Raw genomic sequence first — 10,004 nt, 5'->3', positions numbered from 1 at the left:
CAGAGACTTGGAGTGACTCCTCGGGTCAGGGTTCCAGAAGGAGTAGTTGAGCCCTGAGTGGTCAGCATGCATGAGGCAGGGTCTGTAAGAGTGAGAGTTCAGGGAAGCGAAATCAGTCAACACAAATGTATTATTTCTATGGGTTACGTTTCTAGGTGTGGGTAAACTAGATTTTTTGCTCAGGATTCCACTGGGCTGAAATCAAGGTATTGGCTGTGCTGGGGTCTCATCTAGAGATTGGAGGCCTCTTCTAAGCATATTCAAGTTATTAGCAGGATTCATCTCCTTTCAGCTGTGGGAATGAGGCCTCCGCTTCTTGCTGGCTATTGGCCAGGAGTTGCTCTCAGTTTGTAGAGGATGTCCTCAAATTTAGCTACTTGCTGTTGTTGTTCAGTTGCTAAGTCATGTCTGACTCTTTGCAACCCCAAGGACTGCAGCACACCAGGTTTCCCTGTCCTTCACTGTCTCCCAGAGTTTGCTCAGATTCATGTCCATTGAGTCAGTGACACCATCTGGTTAGCTCCAAGGTTCTCTCCCATAAGTCCTCTTACACTTCCAATCTGTCAGGTCCACCTACACAATCTCCCTCTTGATTAAACAAAGGCAACTTATTTATTAGTAACCTGACATTTAATATCTCATCATATTCACAGTTTCTGCCTGTAGTCAAGGGGAGAAGATATATGGAGGGTGTGTACCCCAGGGGGCTGGAATTTTGGGGGCTGATGCAAATTTCTGCTTTCTACAATGATGCAAATTCTAGTGCTCTTCAAAGTTCCTAGATATTTTTTTGCAAGTAAACAGTCTGTTTACATTTGTCATAATGACCTCAAATCTTTAAACTCTGGAGTGTTTTGTTATGTTTTAACTTGGCAATATTGCCAGGCCATTTATATTTTCAGAGATGCATGTTGAGAAGGCTGGGATAGCCATATCTATGGTTGTGTTTTAGAGCCGTTTCTGGTGAAGGGGTTTGGCGGATCTGATGTCACTCCCCAAAGAAGAAGGAGGTGAGAATCATTGCTTTAAATTGTGGAAATGAGATTTCTAAAGTACCACGTGCCTTATGGATTCAATCATATTTCCTTTTCTTTTTTTTAGATTATAACATTTAATTTTTATTTTATTTTTAAACTTTACAATATTGTATTAGTTTTGCCAAATATCGAAATGAATCCACCACAGGTATACATGTGTTCCCCATCCTGAACCCTCCTCCCTCCTCCCTCCCTATACCATCCCTCTGGGTCGTCCCAGTGCACCAGCCCCAAGCATCCAGTATCGTGCATCGAACCTGGACTGGCAATTCGTTTCATACATGATATTATACATGTTTCAATGCCATTCTCCCAAATCTTCCCACCCTCTCCCTCTCCCACAGAGACCATAAGACTGTTCTATACATCAGTGTTTCTTTTGCTATCTTGTACACAGGGTTATTGTTACCATCCTTCTAAATTCCATATATATGCAATCATATTTCTTTAAAACTTCACAAGCCTGGATGCCAGAGTCTACGATAATTTTTAGAAAAAACCATGAAAAGTTAAACCAAGTATAGGCAATTTACCAAACCATGTTGAAACTTAACACCAAAAATAAAAGTATTTTTGATGCTTTCCTGAATGATATCTCTCAGATAGAAACATTTATGCAAATGACACCATTAGAATCCTTTTAAAGATTTTTTTCATTTAAAATTCCTACTGGTAAATATTAATAGGAATTCAACTCCGGAACTTTACCTTCTTTGTATCTTAAAAGCCAACATGGGCCTTACACGAGATGAGATAATTGACTTTTTAGGACTCTACAGAGGAAGGTATCAGGTGTATTATCTTCCATTAAAATATTGACCTCATTTTGTCTCTTTGGATTCTGTTTGGATTTTATGAGAAAAGATTAGAAATTTCAAGGTTTCTTTCAGAATCTTTGCTGTCCTACTGAAACCCAGGGAAGGAAGCAGAGAAAGCCATGGGATGGTTTTGGTGGCGTCCCCACTGAAGCTATCATTTTGGCATGGCCTTATTTTGTACTGTGATGATCACTTTTTGAGTAAAGTCCATTAATAGATGTAGTTTGATTGAGGTTAGGAGGCAGTAAGGGTAAGGGACATTTGCATTGTGTGTCCCATGAACCCTCCGCCCTTTCCACTTTCCTCTGTCTCATCTCACGCCCATCCCCTGCATATCAAGCATGGGAACCTCAGCAGAGAGAAGGTAGAGAGTAGGGAGAGGAGAAGTCCTGCAGGAAGAGCTAGGGGGAGTCATTAAGAAATGGTTTTAACCTCCTCATGGATGGAATAAAAAGATCTTCTAATATGGAACTAGAGAGAATTCCACCTTGTCCCACTTCTCTCCACATCCTAAATTCCACCACATTTACCCACTAAGTCAGAGAATCACACCATCATGTAAAGCTACTATTGACTGCTGGGAATAGCTAATGTATGCCACAAAGGCAGAAGACTATTGGGAAAGAGATTCAGGGAGCCTTCCCATTACAATCTAGAAAAATAATAGTTTTCCTAAAGCCCACCTCCACCCAGTTCACTTTTTCTTACATCTCATTAGGCAGAACAGGATCACATGTCCACCCCTAGCTTCAGGAAAGTGATTTTTTTTTTTTAAGGGCACATGACTGTCACAGTCAAAATGGGGCTCTGATAGTATAAGACAGGGATTTTCACACCTTTTCTGTAAAGGGCTATACAGTATAAATATTTTAGGTTTTGTGGGCCAGATGGTTTCTGTTGCCACTGCTGAGTTCTGCCCTTGCAGCATGAAAGCAGCTGTAGGCAACACATGATGAGGCTGTGTTCCAATAAAACTTTATTTATAAACACAGGCAGCAGGCTGGATTTAGCCTATGGACCTTAGTCTGCCCACTCTTGATGTAGGAGACAGATCGTAGGTAAGCAACAAGCAAGATCTCCCATCCCACCTGTCTGTTTTCAAGAATCACTCTCTCCTCCCCTTTCCCATTCTGCATTCTAGTTCTTGAACACACAAAGAGAATAGGGATCAGCAAACATGGCATTTCACATTTGGAAGGGGTCTAGCTTCTGGGCTCAGACTCGGTTTCAAATCTCTCCTGACACAGGTGTCTGTGATTCTAAGCAAATTGGAACACAGCTACCTGGTATCCTAGTCCTGTCATTTACTCAAGTGCAGGAGGGCCCCATGGTGCCGGAGTCAAGAAGGTACAAGTGAAAGTGGCTGTCACAAGATGATGAATGGCTGCCCTCTGAAGTTTTTATTTGAATCCTAAGTGACAAAACCAGATCAACCAAGGAAATTTGGTGATTTTCTCTGCTGCAAAGCAGCCACCTGGTGAATATTACTTTGCAGCCACCAACCCTTGGCAGAGGTTGAAACAGCAGCTATAATTATAAAGAGCAGGGAGGAAACTCTAAAAAATCTCTTCTGGGTGGCAAAATTCTGAAAAATCAAGATAATTACAACACTAGCTCATCCTGATTTGCTTGGCTGTTTACAGATGAGGAGAAGCTGATGCACTGAGAGCTTTTTCTTTTTCTTTTTTTCCCCTTCTCTTCTATTTGCATTAAATCCTGTGTGGCTCCTCTCTGAAATGTGTGCATATGCTGTGTCCATGTGAGACGCCACCACTGGCACTTGTCATAAGAATTAATCCCTCTCAAGCTTGTTTACAGCTCAGCACTTGTCACACTGCTCCCTTGAGCTTCACGGCTGGTCGGGTTCTTTTTCTCCCCAGCTCTGCGGAAGATTTAATTTCTTTTTTGTTTGTGTGTGTTCTTACCCTTGCAGGTGCAGGAAAGAAAAAATTGCTGCGCCCAGATGTTTTGAAGCTGTAGTAGCATACATACAGCTCAGATTAAACAGAAAAAAACTGCATAAGGCAGGCGCTTCAAGTACATTATTCTATAGGGTATTTAATAAACCTATCATGTCTTCTTGACAATAAGACTCCTGAATATAATTTTAGGAACAGTTAAGGCATCACCAGATCGACTCATTCATAGATGATTTTACAGCGAGATCTGTCATTTTTGAGTGGGGCGCATTACATTATCCCATTTTCAACTTAGAAAATATCTTCTCAGAACAGAACAGTCTGGGAATTGGGTAGACACATCGCCTATCAAGCTGTCTCAGTTCATTACTGGATTAGTTAGACCTCGGGGATTGCAGGCCAGATTTCACCTTAGTTTTGTAACACAGCAAACATAAGCCAAACACAAACAACCCTCTTGCTGATCATTGAGCTCTGTACTAATATGCAAAAGCCCTGCTCAAGTTGCAGATGGATAATGCTTCTGTGGTCCCTCAGTTTGGATTTTCCTTTCCCCAAAGCGATGGGCTAACCTGCTTTGTACACAGCAACTGTCAAAGAGGGGAAGGACTTCAACTCAGGAGAAGAGAGAATGCTCAAAACTCTCCAGACTCCACTCCTCTAGCCTCCAACAATTGTTCCCCATGACTGCATGGAGGTGCCTCATCACCTCTGGCAATGAGCATTTTAAATATTTCCTCTCAGCCAGAGTCTAGATGGTGATACTTGTCCTGAAGTCCCACCTGTGCAATACACCCACCCCTGCTTTGTGACATGGTTCCCTCGAGGACCCTGGGAGGACATTACTATTTCTACCTTTCCCCAGAGATGTAGAAGAGTTCTCTGCTGACCTGCTTAAGATACTGGTTTAAAAGAAAACTTCCATCTCCCTTTGTTCATGAAGCTAAACAGCCTCAGTAGAATTAGGAAGAGAATGCTATTGGCCTCTGTTTCTTTATAGGGAAGAAAGAGGTCATGCAAAAAGAGAGAAAGAGAAGCTCTCATATTTTAATTTAAGTGCCAGTCCTGGATCCCCAGTTGGCAAAGCCTTTTATAGTCAGTTCTTGGCCCAGCATTCTGCATCTGCAAGATCAGAGCTTATTAGTATCATCTCTTACTTCTGCCTCCTAATGCTGCCACCAGAGACTGTAAAAATCTTAGACTACACACACTGCGAGGCAAATGGCTTTTCCTTAACTGCCACAGTGCAGGTTTTTGCTTGCACTGATAAACATATTCCTCTAGCCATACTGGTAATATTAAACACTCTCGTCATCCCAATACCTTCTAGAACACTCACTTAGAACATGGAGACTATATTAGAAATCTATATCAACTATAATGGGCTGTGTGTAAAATAAAGAATAGGAAGATCCTGGAACCATCTTTGGTTTAATAGATTATGACAGTGATGCTTCTGTTCATAGGTCATCAATCAGTTTTAACAATAAAACCATCATATAATTTATAGTTTTATCTATTTATGTTTTCTCTCTTTAATTTGTTCAAAGCATCTCATCAAACACCAAGTATCCTTAAAGCAGGAAGCCTACAGATTCATCAAGATACAGTGGGACTTTATGAAGGAACTCTTGTGGTGGTGATGGTTGTTCTGCTAGTATAAGTAATTTGTACATCTTTAGCAAGTGCTGATTATAAATATTTTAAACATGGGGACCTTGTACCTTGAAGGTAAATCAACACCACTGTTCACCACTGGATTATGGGTGATAGGGCAATAACTACACCAGCCAATAGGTGGCTAGGTGTGGCCAGCTCCTTACTTTCACTGAAATGAGAATCCAGGTGATGACCTTGGTAGCCCAAAAGGCACCTGCTTACTCCTTCCCCAAATCTTCACAAACACATCCACAAACACGTGTGCATGCACTGACCAGATCCAAAAATGTATATACAACAAAGATTAATTCTGCTGAGAGTCAGCTATTAATATATTGTATTGAGAAGTGACACAGTGAAGCTACTGTGTCTTTCTTTTAAAATAATGTTTATCAAATTGGTTTGAGCCTGGAGCAAAGCCAGGAGGAAGGGAGTCTTTAGCTGCAGACTAGATCCCCAGAGTAAAAGAAGCTAGAAAGGAGTCTGGAGACAGAGGGTAGGAATGAGGAAGGAAGGAATGAACGAGGGGAAGCAGAAGCAAGGCGGAGAGGGACATTCTATGTGCGCTCTGCCTGCTTCAAAATTTTGTCTGAAAATGACTGGGCTAGTAGACAACAGGCAGATGCCAAGCTAAAGTCATGCGAGTGTGCTAAGTCTCTTCAGTCGTGACTGACTCTTTGTGACCCTATGGACTCTAGCCCTCCAGAATCCTCTGTCCATGGGATGCTCTAGGCAAGAATATTGGAGTGGGTTGCCATTTCCTTCTCCAGGGGATCTTCCTGACCCAGGGATAGAACCTGTGCCTCCTGCGTTGGCAGGCAGATTCTTTCCCACTCGCCCACCTGGGAAACCAAGGTCTACTAGAAGCAATTCCCTCTCTCTCTGCAGAAAGAACCCACTAAAACTTTTAAGCAATTACTTTCCCCCCCTTTTCTGTAGAAGAATCTCAACTTACGTTTCCAGCTCATCTCCTGTCACTCTAATTCTTACCTAGAACTGGTCACCTTTGTTAACATTTCATGCAAATTCATGCCTTCATATCTTGGCTGAGGCTTTTCAGACAGCTCTTTGCCATCTTCTATTTAAAAACTCTTGCCTATCTTTTGGAATGAAGCTCAAAGGTATTGTCTTCTGTGATATCTTTCTTGAGTAGATCAGTCAGTCCCTCCACTGTGTTTCCAGGGTATGTCCCACCCATTTATTATCCAGGGTATGTCCCATCCATTTATTATCTTGTATGGGAATGTATTATCTTGTTTGAGCAATTCCCCCTCATCAAGATGGAACTCTCAGAGAGCAATGATGGCACTTGCTCACCTATGTATCCTCAAGGTTTATTTAGCTCACAGTAGGCACTTGATTCTCCAAGTCAGGCTTCAGCAATATGTGAACTGTGAACTTCCTGATGTTCAAGCTGGTTTTAGAAAAGGCAGAGGAACCAGAGATCAAATTGCCAACATCCGCTGGATCATGGAAAAAGCAAGAGAGTTCCAGAAAAACATCTATTTCTGCTTTATTGACTATGCCAAAGCCTTTGACTGTGTGGATCACAATAAACTGTGGAAAATTCTGAAGGAGATGGGAATACCAGACCACCTGATCTGTCTCTTGAGAAATTTGTATACAGGTCAGGAAGCAACAGTTAGAACTGGACATGGAACAACAGACTGGTTCCAAATAGGAAAAGGAGTTCGTCAAGGCTGTATATTGTCACCTTGTTTATTTAACTTCTATGCAGAGTACATCATGAGAAACGCTGGACTGGAAGAAACACAAACTGGAATCAAGATTGCCGGGAGAAATATCAATAACCTCAGATATGCAGATGACACCACCCTTATGGCAGAAAGTGAAGAGGAACTAAAAAGCCTATTGATGAAAGTGAAAGTGGAGAGTGAAAAAGTTGGCTTAAAGCTCAACATTCAGAAAACTAAGATCATGGCATCCGGTCCCATCACTTCATGGGAAATAGATGGGGAAACAGTGGAAACAGTGTCAGACTTTATTTTTCTGGGCCCCAAAATCACTGCAGATGGTGACTGCAGCCATGAAATTAAAAGATGCTTACTCCTTGGAAGGAAAGTTATGACCAACCTAGATAGCATGTTCAAAAGCAGAGACGTTACTTTGCCAACAAAGGTCCGTCTAGTCAAGGCTATGGTTTTTCCAGTGGTCATGTATGGATGTGAGAGTTGGACTGTGAAGAAGGCTGAACACCAAAGAATTGATGCTTTTGACCTGTGGTGTTGGAGAAGGCTCTTGAGAGTCCCTTGGACTGCAAGGAGATCCAACCAGTCCATTCTAAAGGAGATCAGCCCTGGGATTTCTTTGGAAGGAATGATGCTAAAGCTGAAACTCCAGTACTTTGGCCACCTCATGTGAAGAGTTGACTCATTGGAAAAGACTCTGATGCTGGGAGGGATTGGGGGCGGGAGGAGAAGGGGACGACAAAGGATGAGATGGCTGGATGGCATCACTGACTCGATGGACGTGAGTCTCAGTGAACTCCGGGAGTTGGTGATGGACAGGGAGGCCTGGCGTGCTGCGATTCATGGGGTTGCAGAGTCGGACACGACTGAGTAACTGATCTGATCTGATCTGAGGCACTTGATGGGAGAAGGCAATGGCACCCCACTCCAGTATTCTTGCCTGGAAAATCCCACGGACAGAGGAGCCTGGTAGGCTGCAGTCCATGGGGTCGCTAAGAGTCGTATATGACTGAAGCGATTTAGCAGCAGCAGGCACTTCTTGGGGCTTCCAGGTGGCATTAGTGGTAAAGAATCTGCCTGCCAATGCAGGAGACATAAGAGACAAGGGTTCCATCCCTGGATCAGGAAGATCCCCTGGAGGACAGCACAGCAACCCATTCCAGTATTATTGCCTGAAGAATCCCATTGGTAGAGGTGCCTGGTGGGTTACAGTCCATAGCGTTGCAAATAGTTGGACATGACTGAAACAACTTAGCACACACTCGTGTATTTAGTGGATGAATGGAGCACTGCAATTTTTAAAAAATGAAGAAAACAGTGTGTGGAATTAGCAGGTAAGAAAGTTCCAAATGATGCTCTAATCACAATTCCAGCCTTTTTCTTTCAAAGATTCATCTTTTACTTCCAAACATTTAACCCTGAACACTTCCATCCTTCCGAAATCAGAGCTGTAGCCAAAATAAGTGTCAAGGCTTAGAAAAACCATAGGGAAAGTTTTGGGATCCTGGTAATTGAAGATGGATTTAAACTTCTGTGAAATACCATCATTGCCTGCTTGTGTTATTTCTTTATGCATTTAATAGAGTGCTTACCTTTCAAAACCCAGTTGTGGCTTGCTGTTACATTTTCTTTGTACTTGCTTTAACACCTGTTAACCACAACACTGAGGTTGCCAGTCCTGGCTTCACCTTGTTCTCTGGCTGTTGCTATCACAGTGTAACTGCAGCTCTGCAGCTGCTACATTGGCAGCTATGGTAGGGATCAGGACTGGTCTCTGGCCCCTGGGTCGCTTTAACAGTCACACGGTGGTAGGTGCATTAGAGGCCTCTTTTCTTCTGGCTTGTACAGCCCTTTGCTTATCCTGTCCTTGCAAAGCCCATCACCTCGAGGTAGTAGCACTGCATATCAATTGCCCTCACTAGACTGCAAGTTCTCTGAGGGAAGGAATGTGCCTGACTCATTATCTTGTCTCTGACACTTCTCAGGGCCTGGCATTGGAAGGAAAAAAAAAGAATAATGAATGAACAAATGATGAGCGAATGAATGAGTAAAAATGTCCTCATTAAAATTCTTTGTTGGAACTTCAATTAAGTCACTCATTATGCATATCAGTTATTATTCCCCACCAAATGATACTTCTGATTCAGTGTAATTGGCTGCTTTTTTTCCTTCACCCTGGAAACAAGTAATCTTTCTTGATTATCAACAGCTATGCTATAATACAAAAATAGAAAAGAAAAATCTAGACATGGTATAAACCTGCTAATGGCTTCCTCTCTGGGAGTTATCTTTGCACATCTCTAAATTGCTTTGAATAATATTTGTTATCCTCACCCTCTCAGGCCAGTTGGACATGGTGTGCCCTGTTTATATAGCTGAGTGTATCTAATTCCATTAGCACCACAATAAAATGATGCTGCATTTTAAAAATACCTCAAATATTTTTCATTGGAAGAATGGAATGTTTCTGTTTTTTGGGGGTCTTGAGAGGGGTATCTCTTTTTGAGATTTTTTTATTGAAGTATACTTGATGTAAAATATTATATAAGTTACAGGTGTACAATACAGTGATTCACAATTTTTAGAGGCTATACTCCACTCCAGTACTCTCGCCTGGAAAATCCCATGGACGGAAGAGCCTGGTGGGCTGCAGTCCATGGGGTCGCTAAGAGTCGGACACGACTGAGCAACTTCACTTTCACTTTTCACTTTCATGCATTGGAGAAGGAAATGGCAACCCACTCCAGTGTTCTTGCCTGGAGAATCCCAGGGACGGGGGAGCCTGGTGGGCTGCCGTCTATGGGGTCACACAGAGTCAGACACGACTGAAGTGACTTAGCAGCAGCATACTCCATTTATACT

At 42.4% G+C, this 10,004-nt stretch overlaps 1 protein-coding gene across 1 annotated transcript in view; it reads right to left on the bottom strand.

Moving 5' to 3' along the window:
- Window positions 1-1,110: 1,110 nt before the first annotated feature.
- The window catches only part of ZNF280D (zinc finger protein 280D), a 185,383-nt gene continuing 176,489 nt past the window's right edge, over window positions 1,111-10,004 (bottom strand). The window contains exon 25 of the transcript XR_011568657.1: window positions 1,111-9,130. The gene's annotated coding sequence lies outside the window, so the exon portion shown is untranslated. The remainder of the gene's footprint in view (window positions 9,131-10,004) is intronic.

This window comes from Bos indicus, chromosome 10, assembly GCF_029378745.1.
Source record: "Bos indicus isolate NIAB-ARS_2022 breed Sahiwal x Tharparkar chromosome 10, NIAB-ARS_B.indTharparkar_mat_pri_1.0, whole genome shotgun sequence".
NCBI classification, from domain to species: Eukaryota; Metazoa; Chordata; class Mammalia; order Artiodactyla; family Bovidae; genus Bos; species Bos indicus.
Note: the sequence above shows the minus strand (reverse complement) of the source record. Positions and strands in the feature narration are given on the sequence as shown.